Here is a 16,902-nt window from a genome sequence, read left to right as displayed (position 1 = left end):
GAGGACATGGCATATGTGGTTCAGTCAGCGCTACCAGCTGTGAGAAACCTGAGCATCCTCAGTTACAGCAGAATCTTCTTAGAATTTAGCAACTCCAACTGAAGAGGTAGTGATGGAGCATGTGCAAACTGTGAATTTTCACAGGCTTATAACACAGCCAAATGTATAACGAGAATAGCAAAAGGCAACAGGGAGCCTCTTCAGATTTTTCAGAGTCTGGCTTCAAATTGTGGAGGTGCTAGAACAATTCTCAGAGAATGTCCAAAATGTTTAATGATGGGCAAACCCACCTGGTTTATGTTAACCTCACTCTCAGAAAGCAGTTTTGGCTGAAATTTTCATTAGAATTTGAACCTGAATCAGGCACTGCATGCAAACGACAGCAGAAATGTCTAAACTTTAATGAAATCTAGCTGTCTAGGAAGACAGGCTTATAAAGGTAGAGCGTCAGGCAATTTTCCTTTTCACGCTGTGCATATACACAAATGTAATGATCTCATTACACCTAATGCTGTGCATGTGAAATAAACATGTACGTGCCACGTGGGGGCAAATGTGCTTGTGCACACACAACGATCAAACAATTTAAACAATTTATCATGTTCAAGAATATCACCCATAGATAGTCACCGTGTGTAATTCAGGATCAGTTATGCAAGCAGACAGGCCTGCTGTTCATGAGCCACTCAGCAACAACAGTACTATCTCTGACTGCAGTAAGAACAGGACAGTCAGGATTATAATCTCATTAAAGGAGAATAGATTCAGAAATCATGTCCTACTTTTGTTAAATGCAGCGCTGGTAGGTTATATGGATTGTTTATAATTTGAACGCTAGCTGTGTATCTGGCTTGCAAAAATGACTTGATTCGTTTGTGAAATTCTAAATATTAGCATTAACAGAGCTTTATTCTTTGGGTCCATAAATCCAGGTGTATCTATAAAAAGAAAAAATAAAGGGTTTCTGTTTATCATCTGTACAGAAGTTCTTCTTGTCTTTTATTGCAGAGAGCCAAGTGTAATCACCATGAGAGGAAATGATCGAGTTCGGCAGCAGCCTCAGCAGGAAAGCCGACTGCCAGGTGCGTGGAGTGTAAGCATAACTGTGCTAGCTATGTACGCACCAAGGGTTTGATTTGCATTAGAACACTGCTGGGCTGGAGGGAAACAAATGAAAGAGAGGATAGGTAGGCACCTACCCCACCACCACATCTCTGCCCACTGAAAAGGTTTGGATTTCACGGCAGAAACACAAATACAGCATGAAGCTAAATAATTAAAGCCTGTCATTACGGGTCAGAGTCATTTCTTATTATTGGGAGGGTCATTTTTTGTGTGTGTGTGTGTGTGTGTGTAACAGACAAATCTTATTTTGAAAGATCTTAAATGTGTTCCTAAGAGAAAACATAATCTCTTCTAGCATTTGCAAAACTTACATTACCCCAGGAAAAAAAATAGCCGACACCACTGAGCACATGGGCTTATCTGCAACCTAATACTGTTATTGTAAGGGTTTGTATAGCTCACTTCCTGCCTTTAGGCTTGCACAACAGGATATTTAAATTACAAAGACAATGAAGAAACAAGGCAAAATGCTCTTGATATTAAAAATATTCTGGCTGCTTTACTGCTCTAATTCCCCATGAAGTGACTTGCAGGATTAATGAGTAAACACAGGGTTACTCCTAGAGTGGTGCTGGCTAAACAAACTACAGGCAAATTAACGGCAGCCAGCAGGCAGGTTCAGGGTTTAGCAGCTGTCCCACTATGCTGTGAAAAACATATAACTTACTATTATAACAACCATTACACCTTACTACTGTTAGCAGTCTGTCACTGTTTCCATTGTTAACTTGGTCTTTGGGGTTTAATATCTCATCTGTATCAAGTTGCATCAAGTTGAAACTTGGCACACAGGTGTGTCTGGATGGTACTCATTTTTTTTTCTTTCTTTTTAATTACAAAATTAAATTGTATCAATTAGAGCTCAGTAATTTATTTTTTTTTTCCTCCTTTACTTTCAGGCACTGTTTATTCACTTCCCAAAAACTGAATGCAAACAGAAGTTTAACTTTTCACTGAAAGAGCCCCAAAGTATAATCCAATTGGTCCATTAAATCTCTTGGTTCCTATGCAGTTTGTATTGACAGGGCTATTTTTATCCTAGAGGTCTTTATCTGAGTGGGCACTTCTCGGTTTACACTTTCCTGATCTACCACCTTGGAGTACTGAGAGACACCGAATTAACCCATACTGGATTGCTATTACATCCTGTTTGTTTCTCTTTGGCTTGTATTTGGAGGAGACTTTCTCCTCTATTCAGTGTATTTATTCTCTTTTAGCTGTGTGACCACCTCTCTCTCATTGCACAGTCAGCTCATGGAAGGTGCAAAAAAGTTTCAGCAGAAATTGCAGAACAGATATAACCCTTGTTACGTGCTAAATTAGATAAACATGCCAAAACACAATTCCAAGCACAGGTACTATGCGTGACTTTTTCCACGATTTGCTCTGCCAGGGTCAGAGAAGGTCTCAGAGTATTTCATTATGGCAGTGCAGAGCACAGCTCTCTAAAAGTACTGACACATTCTGCAGCTACAAAAAAATGAGGCTCAGAGAGAACTGGCTTGTGTGGCCAGTGAGTGGAGTGTCCCCCCTAAACTCAGTATATATGGCTGCAACAGGGGTCAAACCCAGCACAGCGCCTTGCATGCAGGGGACAGATGTGGCAGCCTGTGGCGAGAGATGTCCCATGCTGTGGCAGGCTGCAGGCGATGCCCAGGTGAAGTGGAACATGGTACATGCTGTGCCACAGGCACGTAGGTGCAGATGCAACCATGGCCAGCCAGTAACCACCTGGGATCCAACTCAGTCACATCAGCTCTGCTGGGCAGTGTGATCCTCCTTCTCTCCTCATTCATCTGATTGGCAATGGGCTCTTTGACCGAGCCTGCCCCTGCACTTGGACCCAAGCTGCACAGGGGGAAAAGGGGACAAGTCTTACAAACCCTTGGTAAAGATTGAGTATTTCGAGTGAAATTCAGCTTAGAATAGTTGGAGTTCTAAGCCCATTTTGCATTAGCAGTGACAAAGCTGTGTTAATACGTGGATGAATGTAACTTATTCATGGGTTTATGAGCCCAAAATTCAGGGAGTGGAGGGCTCTACAATGGCTTTCATGGTTACATTCTTCCATTCGTATCTCTGATTAAGTTAGGTCAGGGACTGTAGCGATAGGACAAGGGGTAATGTGTTTAAACTTAAAGAGGGGAAGTTCAGGTTAGACGTAAGGAAGACGTTCTTTATTGTGAGGGTGGTGAGGCACTGGCACAGGTTGCCCAGAGAAGCTGTGTTCAAGGCAGTGTTAAAGGCCAGGCTGGATGGGGCTTGGAGCAACCTGGTCTACTGGAAAGTGTCCCTGCGCATAGAAGGAGATTGGAACTAGATGACCTTAAGGTCCTTTCCAACCCAGACTGTTCTATGATTCTATGATTCTAAGTTTAAATGTAAAACTCACAGAATTTCCCATTAACTGTACATCTGAGGGAGCTGCTGAATGCACTTATGGGAGTCCAGATAAGCAGAAACTTTAGGTTATACAAACAAGTCACACATCCCCTTGCTTTTGATAAAGCATGACAGTAGGATTATATGTGTGCTAAGTAAATGGCATTAGATGAAGTAATGCCTTTTTTGGACCTTTTCCACTTTGCATTTGGAAGTCAGGAGGATCTGCAAAACCACATTTTTTTGCAATATGGTGGGAAATGATTAAATAAGAATATTGCTGTCAATCTCTTGTGTGCAAATCTTACAGGGTCTGGAAATCACCAGTGAACTTTGGAGAGAATTTTACCCTTAATATGGACCAAACACAATTGGTTGTCAAGGAGAAGAAAACACTTGGCTACTAACCAAGCAAATACTTCCTTTTAAAAATGTTCTAGTGAGCAAGTGAAAAATGAGGTCATTCATGCAAATACCCATTCACCGGCACCTTTTTTTACAGCCAGATTATGGCCACTATGCCTGCCCTACAGCAGAGTGGTGCAGACTCTGGGTAGAAAACTCTTGAAAGTAAAGATAATGGTTTGTAGTGCTCGAGGAGGCACTTGTGAATGAAATGGGGAGTGTGCTGAGGTAGTGTGAATGCTCTGCCACACTGCTGCCTGCAAGAGGCAGATGTGGGAACAGAGCAGGCTTCAGGAGCAGATGCTGAGCATGGGCAGGGATGCAAAACCAGACAGCTTTATCCTGGGTCCCACAGCAGAGCTGCTCCCCACCTCCTCTCTGAGATCTCACCAGCAGCACGTCTCTGGTTCTTACAGCTGAAGGCAGTATGGGGAGCTCGGGTTCATGTTCAGCTGTTTTACACCAACTTCCAGTCACTGACCTTGCACAGACCTGATAGTGGGACCATCATAATGGTGCTTGGGCTTACGCAGCAAGAGAGTGCTGCCAGAGGCCTTTTGGCTTCCCTTCACCGTCTCTTGACCCCTTCTTCCCATTTATGCCTTATGCTGTCTCTCCTGTCCACTAAGAAGTAAGTATGCAGTTCTACATAGCAGAGCCTTCAGAGAGTTAAGCACCAAATGGTAAAACAAACTCTCTTTAATTCTGTAAAACAAACAAACAAACAAACAAACAGGAACTTTAGCTTCAGTGACTATGCAGGCACACCAGAGTTGCCAGTACACACTCATACTCATCCTCCTTCTCTGAAGAGACAACACATTGGCTTGGACATAGCATAATTCTGTGAGCATTTTTGGCAGTGTTGTTACCACACTTATTTTTCAGTGTATTATGTTTATTACACCAAGGCCCACCAAAGAAATAGGATCCTGGACTCCTTACTAGATGGAGGGATTTGGCATGAAATGTTCTAGTGTCTTAGGTAAAAATATGTGGGGATATTATATGGCAGCATACTTCATAACAATAAAAGTATGACTAGTGGCACAGCTTGTATTATGAGAACACTGTTGTACTGGTCATGTGAAGAGCAGATCTACCACATTTGATTTTATTAAGCGTAACCCTTTTATTATATAAAGCCTCTAGGAATGAACAGCATGCTTGCACCATCGATATTAATGGGATCTTTTGCAATAAAAACAGTACTTGGGAATCTTTTGCACAGCCAAAGGAATCTAAGAGTTGCTGCTGTACGTAATAACTGCTTTACTGAGCGAGTACATCTCTGCTTTTGTCAGAGAAGCAAATGTAAATGTAAATAGAAGGAAAAAAACCCAGATGAGGGATTGCTCCACAAGAACATTCAAAATGAAGAAATATCTCCCAAATAGCCTGCTCAGCTCTTTAGGAAGCAACATGAGTGTTTTAGAATAAAAGTGCTGCTTATTCCCAAACAAGGCACCCACACAGGGAGCTGCTTTAGTCTGGTTATTCTGCAAACAATTCCGATAGCAAAAGCTATGCCAGCCGGCTTCCTCACTGAGGCGGGGGGAGGAGGTCTTCTCCTACATTAGGAGCCTTTTGTTGGCCTGATATGGCTATATTCCCCGCCACACTGGTGTTCAGCAGGGTTTCCGGGATAAAATAGGAATCCAAATAGCCCTTTCTGTCTACTTGAAAGTTTGTTCTGATTTGAACAGAATTTGTGTACTTACCGGACAATTGAATAGTGTAGTTTAACACTCGGCCTTTTCTGTGCTCGTTTTAAAACGTGGGGAAGGGGGAGGGAGGGGAGGGAGCAAAGGGGATTATACTGTATGAAACAGAGAAGCAAAAGTGCACCGCATATGACTAAAATATCTTCAAATCCTCGCCACAGAAGTTTCTTAAAACCTTGCCGTCTCTAAGTAAGGCCTTTGTTGACATGAGTGCCTCGCTTGTTACTGAATGCTCCGGGTTTATTAGCTTTGGAGTTTAACAGGGGAAAAAGGCAAATGCCTCCCAGAGTCTGTACCAGGACGACTTCCCTAACTCACTTCTGTCTTTTAAACCCAATGGAAGCAACAAACTAGAAGCCTTCTGCATTTTTTTATATTTTTGTGAAAAGTTAGGATAATTCTATGCCTCTAATTTTATGTTAATGATCCCAGGCGTTTGTTTCAGCCTCTTTCTTTCAATGGAACGAATTCACTCGGTTGATTTGTGGATCCAAATGTGGAAAAAGGAGTCATGAATTTTGCGTGATTAATGGGGAAATTAGAAAAGTAGCCAATTTCGCATAAAATTATACAGGGAAGAAAAATGGTCTATCAGCAATGAAAGAAATAGTGGGAAGCTTTTGGAAGAGCTCCCATTCTCAAAATAATTTTCCGCAGAATTGTACATCTTTATTATGACTTACACTGTTGCAAACTACTGCATCTTCATGTGTAATCATCGTACTTTTACTCATTTTTACTCTGTGCCAGTTCAGAAATGCGTGCAGGAACACACAGTTTTAGGAGTAACAGATACAGAGCAACATATCGGCTGCCCACCCTGATCTAGTATTTAATGATTTAACTGCTAAAAAGAAGCTAATGCCACATATTTCTGGTTTGAATGAGAACCAGAAGGTGAAAAAAAGGGTTTGGGAGCTTCTGAATCCCAAGTTTTTGTCTGGGCCAGTGAAAGGTTAGAAGGCATAGGCAAACTTTTTCTTCAGCCTGTGAACGGTTCTCTGTGGATGGACCTCAGTACAGATTGCAGCATCTCTGCGGTAAGCTAAAACAATCTGAGATTTAGGCTTGAAAGCATCTCTATTTCTTGTTTGCAAGTTCTTGCGTGCTTTCAGCAAAATAAATACCTGATGCTGGTCAAGTTTTTCTGGCTTTTTTGCTGCTGCTCGCCATTGCAGATCCATGTCCTAGTGCTTACGACGTATTATGTTACAGCCAACAAACTAACTTCCTCTTAAACATGTTACTTCTACTCTGTTGCTCGTGATATTGATGGCTATTTTGACCTTTGGAATTCTCTAACTACTGGAGCTTTAAAATAGTACAGATCAGGTAAATTTTCTCTTTTTGAAGTTCCTTTTGCCTCGCATGCCTGAGCTGAAAGACCATATAAACCAAGATTATTCAGACACTTAGACCACTGCCCAGAATGTCAAGGGAAATTTTGTTAGCAAGAACAAGTGACTATTTTGTTCTGCTTTTACTTTTGAGATATATTTTACACAGCAGAACTACATCGCTCTACTTGCCATGCTGCCACAGGAATCATTTAAAGCCTTCCCTTACTAAACTCCAGAAATTAACACTTGTGAAACTATTTTTTTCTGTGCTCCTTTACTTCAAGTCTTTTGTGAAACGTTACCAAATAACACGCTGTTTTAGAGCTAGCAGCCAGTTCCCCCAGTTTTATCAAGCTCTGCATTCTCTGTATCATCAGAGGTCATTTTTAGCTATTGTACCTCTTTGTCTGGTCCAGTTAGAAAAGCGCACAAGCACTCCAGTACTATCAGTTATGCTTGGAGGAACATAAGAAGGGCGAGGGGGAGGGGAAGCGACACAAACTCAGAAATAGCCCGTTTCTTTGCTTCGAGAGAGTGCAGCCTGCTAACAGCCAGGTCGGGCCTGCCAGAAAATCAGCGTCCTGCAGTACTACAGTCGGTAGACAACATGGCCACAGAAATATGCCCTGACAAAGGTCTCTTAAGTAAATAACAAAATAATGTCTCAAAAGTGGCATCGTTATTGAATTTGTCTCTCTTGAAATTAATTCTAGGTTGTGGCCTAGTTCTTTCTTATTTCTGAACCTATGATGGGCCACATCTGTGGAAGTCTGTATCAGCTATTCTGAAACCAGCTGCTGCCGAGATTCTTTCAGTTAAACTGAAATTAAGAACAGGTTTGTGGGCTCCCTACCTGCTGTGAAGCCGTGATGTAGTTTATAAAATTACATATGGGTGAGAAAATCTGACTGCCAGGGCTGGAAAAGTTGGTAATATATACAGCCTTTAGCATGAACCTAAAATAACCACGTACACTAAGGCTGCACTTACTTTGCAATATTAACTTTTTCTGCTCTCTTCCTCAGTGTCGTTGTAAAAGCTATGTTGAATAATTTGATTTAAAACAAAAAAAGTGGGTTTGAGAAGATCAAAGCACAAAAATCAAAATCAGGCCATATCCTAGCAACTGTGTTGATGGTAGGGGCAAATATGAAAGACATTAAAAATGTTGATTCTTCAAGAAAGGACTCCGGATTATTTCTGTCATAAGGAAAAGCTCATTACATGCTGTAAATGAGATGATGGAGACAAACACTGATCATCTTTTATCATTAAAGAAATTCCATTAATAGCAAGGGGACAACTTGTATGAGTAGAAGGTAAAGAGGATGTGACCACATCCTCTTTAAAAATGACACCCCATGCAATTTGTCATCAGATATGCCCAGGTTGCTTATTGCGGTTACATGTTAATAGACTCATCAGATCGCAGAAATACATGCGGCTCTCTGAATGGAAAAGTATTTTCAAATCTGTTTGCTAGATTTATGCCTGACTCAATTAATGGTGCGCAAGACCTCAGTCCACGCAGACCCAGAGTACACCAGTGTGCAAAACTTTGCTGGGTGGTGCTGTGTTTTCATAGCGCAAACTTTGGAAGCAGCTGGACACTGCGCAGCTACTGGGGCACGATTAAAGAAGAGGCAAAGATATTTGCAGCGTGCGAGAAGTCGGTCTATTTTAGCCAAGAGTATACGCTGGGTATTGATTGAAACCATTTGGTCTGAGTGAAATTTGTGCCACCCACATAAACTCTGAAAGCACACCAGTGTTAGAATGGCCCATTTTAATTAGAGTCAGAAATGTTAGTTTCTTGTTAAGAAGCATCCCTGGGAATGTTTCTGTGCAGTGATCTGCAGACGTACATGGGCATTAGAGCCTTGCGCGCCTTCCAGTCTGCAAGTTCTGCACATGCTCTTTGTACTTCCAAGTACACCAAGAAAGAGTCTGGGTTTGAATGTAGAGACTCATAGAGGATTATTTGTCGTCAGGCTTTGCATGCTCTTTTTTTCCTCTGACCCAAGCACACTTTGAAAGCAAACTCTCTGGTTTAGATTAAAAGAGATATATACTGGTTTATTGGCAGAACTGGAGAACTAACTACAAGGCTAGGGTCTGTGTTTAGAAAAGGTCGTTGAGAGACAGATATGACGGGAGACGCCAAGGAAAATGCTAGTCTGGGTCTTGAGATGGAGAGACAGATTCCTTAAAAAAATCAAGAGCCACAAACCATCCTGGTTTAGCACTATTTAGACACATTCTCTAAATTTCAGATTCATAACAACAAGAAGTATTAACCGGCACAAAACCTGAGCAACTCTGAGCAAGCATACAGCCAAAGCTAAAGCAACTGACTCCTCTAGATTACATTTCACTGAATGTATCTGTGGATGTGACACGTATACACACACACACACATATATACACAACGTGATACAAACTTGGCTTGTTTGCCTGCCTTGAAGTATTTATACACACTTTCAGCTTTGCTTTTAGAGAGACTGCTTTTTTTCCTCACTATTCCACGCTGGGATTTCTCGGGAACCTTTTCTTATCTGAACTTCCACCAATCATTCCTAAGGCTAAGTTATGCAGACAAGTCATCGCAGAGATTTTCATCAAAATGCCATTTTCCTTAACTTGAGAAAGCCTGGTCCCAAATGCTGAACAAATAATTTATTAGATCGTAGCAAAAGTAAATAAATGTTTTCCTGCTCCAAGTATTTCGTTAGCCAGAATTATTATACATGTGAGTCTATAAATAGCAAACCGCGTATTGAGCCATTAATATCGCTGACATTCTCATACGAAATACCGTAATTTAAAGAATTTGAAACGGGAGGACATCGCCTGGAAGATTTCTGGCAAAGACAAAATGGGTAAACAGTGTCTGCAAACAGATTAATCACCCATGGTAATGGTACGTTACTGATGACTTGAAAATTAGGAGTATCTTCTCTACCTGAAATTTCTAACGACACCAGCAATGCTATGCAAATATATTTTGCATCTCCATATAAGTCTATAAATCCTTACCCTGTTCTGGGTTTGCTCTTGAAACCCAGAAGTGCTGGACTCAGCAGAAGAAATGTGAGAAAATCTCCTATTTAAAATTACATGGACAGAGGAACTCTGCTAGTGAGTTTCCGTGAAATTAATATACCACTTGATTGTTTTTAAAGTCTCTGCATCTTCTGAATTTTTAATTGCCTTTCCATTAAAATGGAATACCCCTCACTTACTGGGTTTGAAATGGCTTCTCCAGTCCTTTCACCCCTGTAGCCACTGCATCCTATGCTTTTTTACAGGAACAAGGAGTCCAAGAGTGGGCCCTGCAGAAGCAAATATGGAAAATATTAAGCACTTCAAGCATTACTCTATCAAATAGTAAAGCAAGTGCTGTGTTGTGTATTCTCATGTTTTACTGTCTAAGGAAAAGAACCTATACAGACTATGAGGGAAAAGGAGTAGGTTGTAAAAATCACATTTTTTAGGTAGAGGATTTGGGAAGTCTCCTGCACCTTTCATTGCCCTGACTTGTCAATTTTTGCCATATGGAAATTATTAGCTTAATACTGTAGTCCTAAATGCTGCCCAGGAATGCTGATTTATAAGGGATTTCTTACTCTTTGTGTGAAGAAATGCTAAACTACAACGCGCGCTGTGATTAGATAATCTACACTTTTGTGCTGTAGGGCATGCGTCTGGGGTGAATTCTTCAAGCCGGGGGAGGCGGCATCTGCTCCGGTCCATTCGCAGGTTAAGTCCGTCGTCGGGGAACTCGGAATTCCCACAAAACGCTGCAAGGGACTGGGAACACAATGTGGCCCGCGACTGAAAAAGCGTGCAGGGAAGATGCTGATGCAGAAGGAACAAAATCCAGACATTCCAGATAGATTATTTACTATTGAGGCGTGTAAAAGCGCTATCTTGGCGTAATGAGCTGCCTTTGAAGGACAGGCAAAGTGCATTTTTTAAAGCGCGTCCCCTCTCTGTTTTGACCAGCTGCTCTGCACGTCCGATATTTTTTTTTTTCCCTGTGAATTAGAATTAAATTTGATTGTCCCAAATACATCCCACTCAGGCATTCATGCTGAAAGCAGCAACAATTGTCACTGACCTTTAACACGCCTGCTATTCAAATTAGTGCAGATCATTAATCACGCATAGCTTACATTTTATGATTCGTGTATCCTTCATTACCAACTTTCCCCCTTCACTCGCTGCCCCCCATCCCCCTCCTTTCTTTCCTTTATTCCCGGGGTTCTGCTAACGAGCACTGGGAAGGGCAGGGTTTAAACCCCTCTCCCCCCGCCTCCTTCTCGCCCCAATTTTGTTTCCGTCTCCCTTGTCGGAGCAGTTTGCGTCCCAAGTGTAAGGCGGGGCTGGAGGGGAGCAGCCCCGGGCGGGAGGCTGGGACCCGGGGTGCCCGGGGAGGGAAAAGGAGAAGGGGGTCCGGGATCCCACCCTGCCCTGCCCGGCCCGGCCCGGCCCGGGGCGGCGGCCCAAGGGTGGGTGATAACCCGGACCCTCCGTCAAAAGTCCTCCGTGTCAATTCTACGTCATCACACATTACGAGACAAAGAAAGAGAAGGAAAAAAAAAAAAAGCGCCTCCTCCACACCCTCGCTGTCTAGTGCCGGGCTTCGGCACGTTAAATTGGGCTTTCCAGGCACGGGGGGAACACGCTAGCGGCACACGGGCTGGCCGCGGCTACACCGGGCTTTGGGAACACACGAATCGAACTTTGCAGACATGGCAGGCGGGGGGGGGTGTGTGTGTGTGTGTGCTCGGGGTTTTTTTCTTTTCCTTCTTTTTTTTTTAAAGCCATATGGCAGATTGATTTGTTCGGAGGTCTTTCAACTTCCCCAGCGTGGCTGTTGAACAGTATTGCGCTTTGATCTTGATTGAGGACTTTAATGTTGTGTTGTTTCTGCGCATTTCAACAGATCCATAAATATTTTACCAGTGGAATTCTCCCCCCCCTCCCAAAAAAAAAAAAAAAAAAAAAAAGGAAAAGTTTCGCACAGAAACGCATCGGGGGCAACTCCAGCCCGCACCTTTCGCACCGGAGGTACGTGGGAACCGGGCCGGCGGTGGGCAAAAGCGCGGCTCCGTGCCCGCTCCCGCCCGGCAACATATCCCCGGCCCGGCAGCACCTCGCGCCCCAACTTTGCTCCGCGGAGACAATAGTACCGGCAGGGCTGTGCTCCGCACCGGCCTCACCATTGCGGCCGGGCGGGGGGGGAGCCGCGCGGTGGCGGAGCGGGCGTGGCGCGGCGGGGCGCGGCGTGCGGGGGGCGGTGCGCGGGGCGCGGCGGGGTCCGTCGGGCCGCCCCCCCCCCGCTCCGCGCCAGTGGAGCCGCTCGGCGGATCATGTGGAGCGCGCGGCCGCTCGCATGCGGCGCGTGGTTTCACCTTCAGGGCGGCGGCAGGCGGCTCGGCGCGCCCTTCCCCGGCAGTGGCCGCCGGCCAGGCGAGGAGGTGAGGGGCGGCGCGGGAGGCAGCGGGGGCTCGGTGTGTGTGTGTGTGTGTGTGTGTGTATGTATGGGGGGAGAAGGGAAACTTCGCGCCCCCCCCCCCCCGCCCCTTAATCCCCCTCCCAGGAGAGGCGGCTGTCCGCCCGGCCACCGGAGCGGCTCCAAAATGGTAACTTTGCGCTGTTTCCCTTGGAGGAGGAGGAGGATGATGGTTTTACTGCAGTGGTGGTGCCGGGGGGGGTTAGTAGCGGGGGTGGGGTGTTTGTGGGCTCTGGAAGCCTTTTGGCTTTGTACGGTCCATCAGGGGCTGTGGGTGGGGGGACAACGCGGGGACTGCGATATTAATGCATTAAGAAACAAAGAACAAATTGCCTCACTTTAAAGTAAAACGCTTCGGGGAACGGAGGTGGGTGATGGGTCTTGGAGCCCCGAATGGCCAGTTTAATTATTAAGTGGGGTTGATATTTTTTTTTAGTTATTTAACCCCCCCTCTCCCCCCGCCCCATAGTATTCTTTGTGCGATGCCCGATGTGTGGCGGTGCGTGGGTCCCCCCCAACCCCGCGTCCCCCCTTGTTTTTTATCCGCTCTCCACGAGTGGGTCCCCCTCGCAGAAGTACACAGTTCATCGAGGGAAGTTGGGGGCGGGCGGACGGGGAAAACAATTATTCACATACAGACAACGAGAAGGACAATGTCTCCGGAGCGGTTATTGCCAGAAGAGGAAAAATAGCCCGTTGGGTGCGGGTGGGGTGGGGGGGCCTTGATGTGTATGTTAAAAAAAAGAGAGGAGGGGGGAGGAGGAAAGAAGAATAGAAATAATGCAGTTCCAGACATTTTGTGCTATAAAAGCTTTCCTCCTCCTCGTCCCTCCCTCCCTCCCCCCGCTGCTATCCCCGGTGATCATTAGCATAGCGCCCAGTCGCGATCCTGATGCGAGCGGAGCACTCGGGCAAGTTGGGGAAAGTTTGGATGGGTGAACTTCGCCGAGAGGGAGGGAGGGAGGGAGCTGGGGTGTGTGGACCGGCCGAGCGTGTATGTGTGTGTTGTATGTGTATGGTGGGGAGGGCATGACAGCCGGCCCTTGCTTCCCCCCCAAGCACCTAACCTTTGCCATTAATCGCTGGAGACAAACCCCTTGGGTTTGGGCTTTTTTTTTTTCCTTTTTTAAACCGAAAAGTGTGGGTTTGGAGCCGGGCACCATTTATTAGGAGCGTTAATAAGCTCCCAGCAGCAGGCGGGGATCGTGTGGGGAATGCGCATTGTGTGTGCCCACGGCTGAGCCTTCACATTCCCCCCGCAGATACGGAGGCGCTCGGGCACTGGACGCGCAAATATAATTTTGCTCGGACTACTTTCCAAACATTAATCCTGGCCTTTATTTAATCCAGATGCAGGGTTTCCCCCCTCATCCCCCCCCTTTCCCCCCCCCCCATTTGCTGCCTTATTGTTGGTTTACATTTTCTGAAAAGACGACTGGTGTAACCTGTGGAATTTGAAATGCAAATAAAAGCCTGTGGGAGTTGAGGCAGAACAAATCAGCATTTATAAAGTGAAAAAGATTTAATGTCTTTGAAACCATTGCGAGATTTATTTATTTATTTATTTTAATGCGAGCCGAATCGTGACGTCAGGTCGTTTGGGAAAGATTTTTTTTTTGTTGTTGTTTAATTATTTTTATTATTATTATTTTTAACGTTTGAAACGCGGGTATGCGAAGTGCTTACAGGAAAAACAGATTACAAGATTAACATCTGTTAACATGATCGTTTATCTCCAGCCAAAAATAGGTCAGTCCTTTCTTAAGGAAACACGATTGCCGGGCGCATGATTAAATAATGAAATTAGGCTGATGAGTTCATAAATTAAGACGCTGTGGAGACGTGCGGCGGCGAGGGTCCGTCCTGTGGCAAAAATAATGGTATTCGGGGTCTGCCGGCGAGCGCTGCGAGGGGTCAAAGTCCCTTTTTGGGGAGAGCTGCAACTCCTCCTCCTCCCACTCTCCCCCCGCCCCATCGCCGCCGGTCGCCCCCCTCGTCCCCCCGCCCTGGGAGCCGAACTCTTCCTTGCGACCGGAGAAGTTTCCTCGGCGGGCAGGGCCGCGGGGGGTGCTGTGGATGGGGGGCGTGGGGGGGCGGACGGAGGGTCGGACGGGCCGCGGAGCTGAGCCCCCGCCCGCCGTCGGTCCCCGCCCCGCCGGGGCGGCCCCAGTCCGCGGGCCCGCCCCCCCGCCACCGCCCGGCCCGGCCCGGCCCGGCCCCGGGGTGTCGGGGCGCGGCGATGTGGGCCGGGCAGCCGCTGGGCCGGGCCGGGCAGCTGCCTTCCCCCATTCTGCGCCCGGCCTCATCCTTTACATCTCCTCGGAGCTTCCCTCTCGGTGATGGGGTTGGGCTTCTTTTGGAAGTGGATGCGAAAGTGCCCTTACAAAACATCTTCTCGGGCTTGGCGGTGCCATCGATGTTGTTGGGGTTGTTTTTGAGGCAGATTTAGTCACTTTTTAGAGGAAGATCAGAGCAGCTTTTCAGAACTGGGCAGCTCTGAGCTGGCTCCTCGGCGGTCGGGCCGGGGAGAGGTCCCAGAAGCCTGCCCGGCAAAGGGCTGCTGTGCTTTGGCCGGGTGCCATGGACTTTATTTCATGCTTGCTGCACTAAATGAGTTAACAGCCAAAGGGTTTTTCATTAACTCGACTTGGCAACCGTGTATTTAGTTGGCTTCTACTCCCCCCCCCTCCCCCCCCCCCAACCCCCAATACAGCATAATTCTAAGCAGAAGCTGAGTGGCATAATGTGGATTGATTTGGGGGGCTGTCTGCTTCTCAGGATGTTCTCTTTGTGCCCCCATCCCGTGCATGGCGTTTGGATGGTTTGATAACACAGACTTTCATTTTTGTGAGGTGTGTGTGTCTTTATTTTTGACCGTTGCTTTGCCATGGTGCATTAAGGCCCTGTGTGCCATAGAGGGGACCCAAGCAGGGGAGATGCTGACCCTGAGTGAGGGCAGCAACTTGCTGCTTCCGCTTTATCTTCCCTTCTGCCTCATGGTGGGGTGTGCGGATGGGGCTAAGGGGGTGTGTGTATGTATGTGCTGGGGGGCACACTGCTGCATGCAGGGCAGGGGCACATGTTGTTGCAAATGGGACGGTGTTTGTGTGCATGCATGCATGGCCAGAGATGGGGTACGCTGCATTGCTGCACATAAGTCACGTGTGTGTACTTGCAGGTCTTGCTGCTGCAGGGATTATGCATGTGTATGCCAGGATGGGGACTGAATAGGTGAACACATGTGTGGGGGCACACGTGTGAGTCAGGGGGTGCTTCATGGAGCAGGTGTATGTGTGTGCTGATACACATGTGTGTGTGGTGCTGGGCTGTGTCCCATGGATGGGTACAGGTGATGGTGAGTACTGAGTGTAACATCGTGCCTGCTTCTCGAGAGAGCCCCCCCCCGCCCCCGGCTGCTAGTGAGCCATAACTAACTATTGCAAGAGGTTTTGGTGGGAGAGCAGCGCTGGGGAGGGGTGGTGGTGGTAGGAGCAGAAGTTTCATGGAGGCAGGGAGTATTTTGGGAGATTAGCTCTTGTAGTTTTGTCTGTGGTGGCTGATTGGGATGAGGAGTCATCTCTTGTTCACTGTCAGCATGTCCTTCAGCTCTGTAACAGCAAACCCATAGCTGCCTGTCCTAGTCATGTGCTGCTCTGTGCAACGTGTCTTGTCCCAGGCAATGAGGAGGAGTGGGCCTTGGTGGTTTTTGGAGATCTCTGGTAGAACTGGAAGCTGAAGTTGTGTAGGAGCACCTGAGTTGTAATTAGTATTATGGTGTAGTTATTTTGGCAGACATCTTTTGTTTCACAAGAGTAGCTGCCATAGCCATCTTGAATGAACTCTGTACAATGAAGTGGTTTGTGTGGAGTTTAGGTATCTCTAAAAAGTCTTACCTGGGATTTGTTTTCAAGCCTGTAGTTCCTATAAAACTGAGTGGTGTTGAAGTGACATCTATTAGTGATAAGTGGCCTGCGTGAACAATAGGGCATTATAACCCCTCTCTAAACTGTTAGTTTAATATGCAAAAATAATGCTTACAAAAGGAAAGGAAATAAAGCTAAACACCAATATCAGTGAGAATAACATTGTCTTAAGGAGTGATCCAAAACATGTTTAAAGAAAAGAATGGTATTTGTTAGCAGCGCTCTGATCTAGGCTCAGCACAGCCTTCTAAATTGCTTTATGGGGCTAAAACATGTGAATGACTGCTGCTCTGTGCATCCTAGAAAAGAAAACAACTTACATGACTAGAGTGAAAGCTACCTGTTGTTATTTGCAAGTGACCTCGGTAACAGTATAGCTGGCTGAATGGAGCAGCAGCAGTGACATTCAGCTTTTGTAGATTATAAGGTTTTCCTGTGACAGTGACTAATGTCTTTGCTTTAAAAATTAGGTTTATCGTATCTTT

General features: G+C 46.0%; 1 protein-coding gene and 1 long non-coding RNA gene across 2 annotated transcripts in view; one reads left to right on the top strand and one right to left on the bottom strand.

The window, feature by feature from the left end:
- Positions 1 to 4,479: 4,479 nt before the first annotated feature.
- LOC134171122 (uncharacterized) lies at positions 4,480 to 12,324 on the bottom strand. The gene is made up of 3 exons (XR_009967488.1): positions 12,036 to 12,324; positions 10,219 to 10,308; positions 4,480 to 4,617 (listed from the first exon to the last, which is right to left on the bottom strand). It is a non-coding gene; the product is annotated as an uncharacterized LOC134171122 (long non-coding RNA).
- Positions 12,325 to 12,327: 3 nt separating this feature from the next.
- Positions 12,328 to 16,902, top strand: part of ZNF516 (zinc finger protein 516) — a 128,639-nt gene continuing 124,064 nt past the window's right edge. Inside the window, exon 1 of the mRNA XM_062633112.1 lies at positions 12,328 to 12,459. The gene's annotated coding sequence lies outside the window, so the exon portion shown is untranslated. The remainder of the gene's footprint in view (positions 12,460 to 16,902) is intronic.

The sequence above is a fragment of the Pezoporus occidentalis genome, unplaced genomic scaffold (genome assembly GCF_034315485.1).
Source record: "Pezoporus occidentalis ecotype Australia unplaced genomic scaffold, CSIRO_AGI_Poc_V1 ctg4, whole genome shotgun sequence".
NCBI classification, from domain to species: Eukaryota; Metazoa; Chordata; class Aves; order Psittaciformes; family Psittacidae; genus Pezoporus; species Pezoporus occidentalis.
This window is presented reverse-complemented; position numbering and strand designations above follow the sequence as displayed.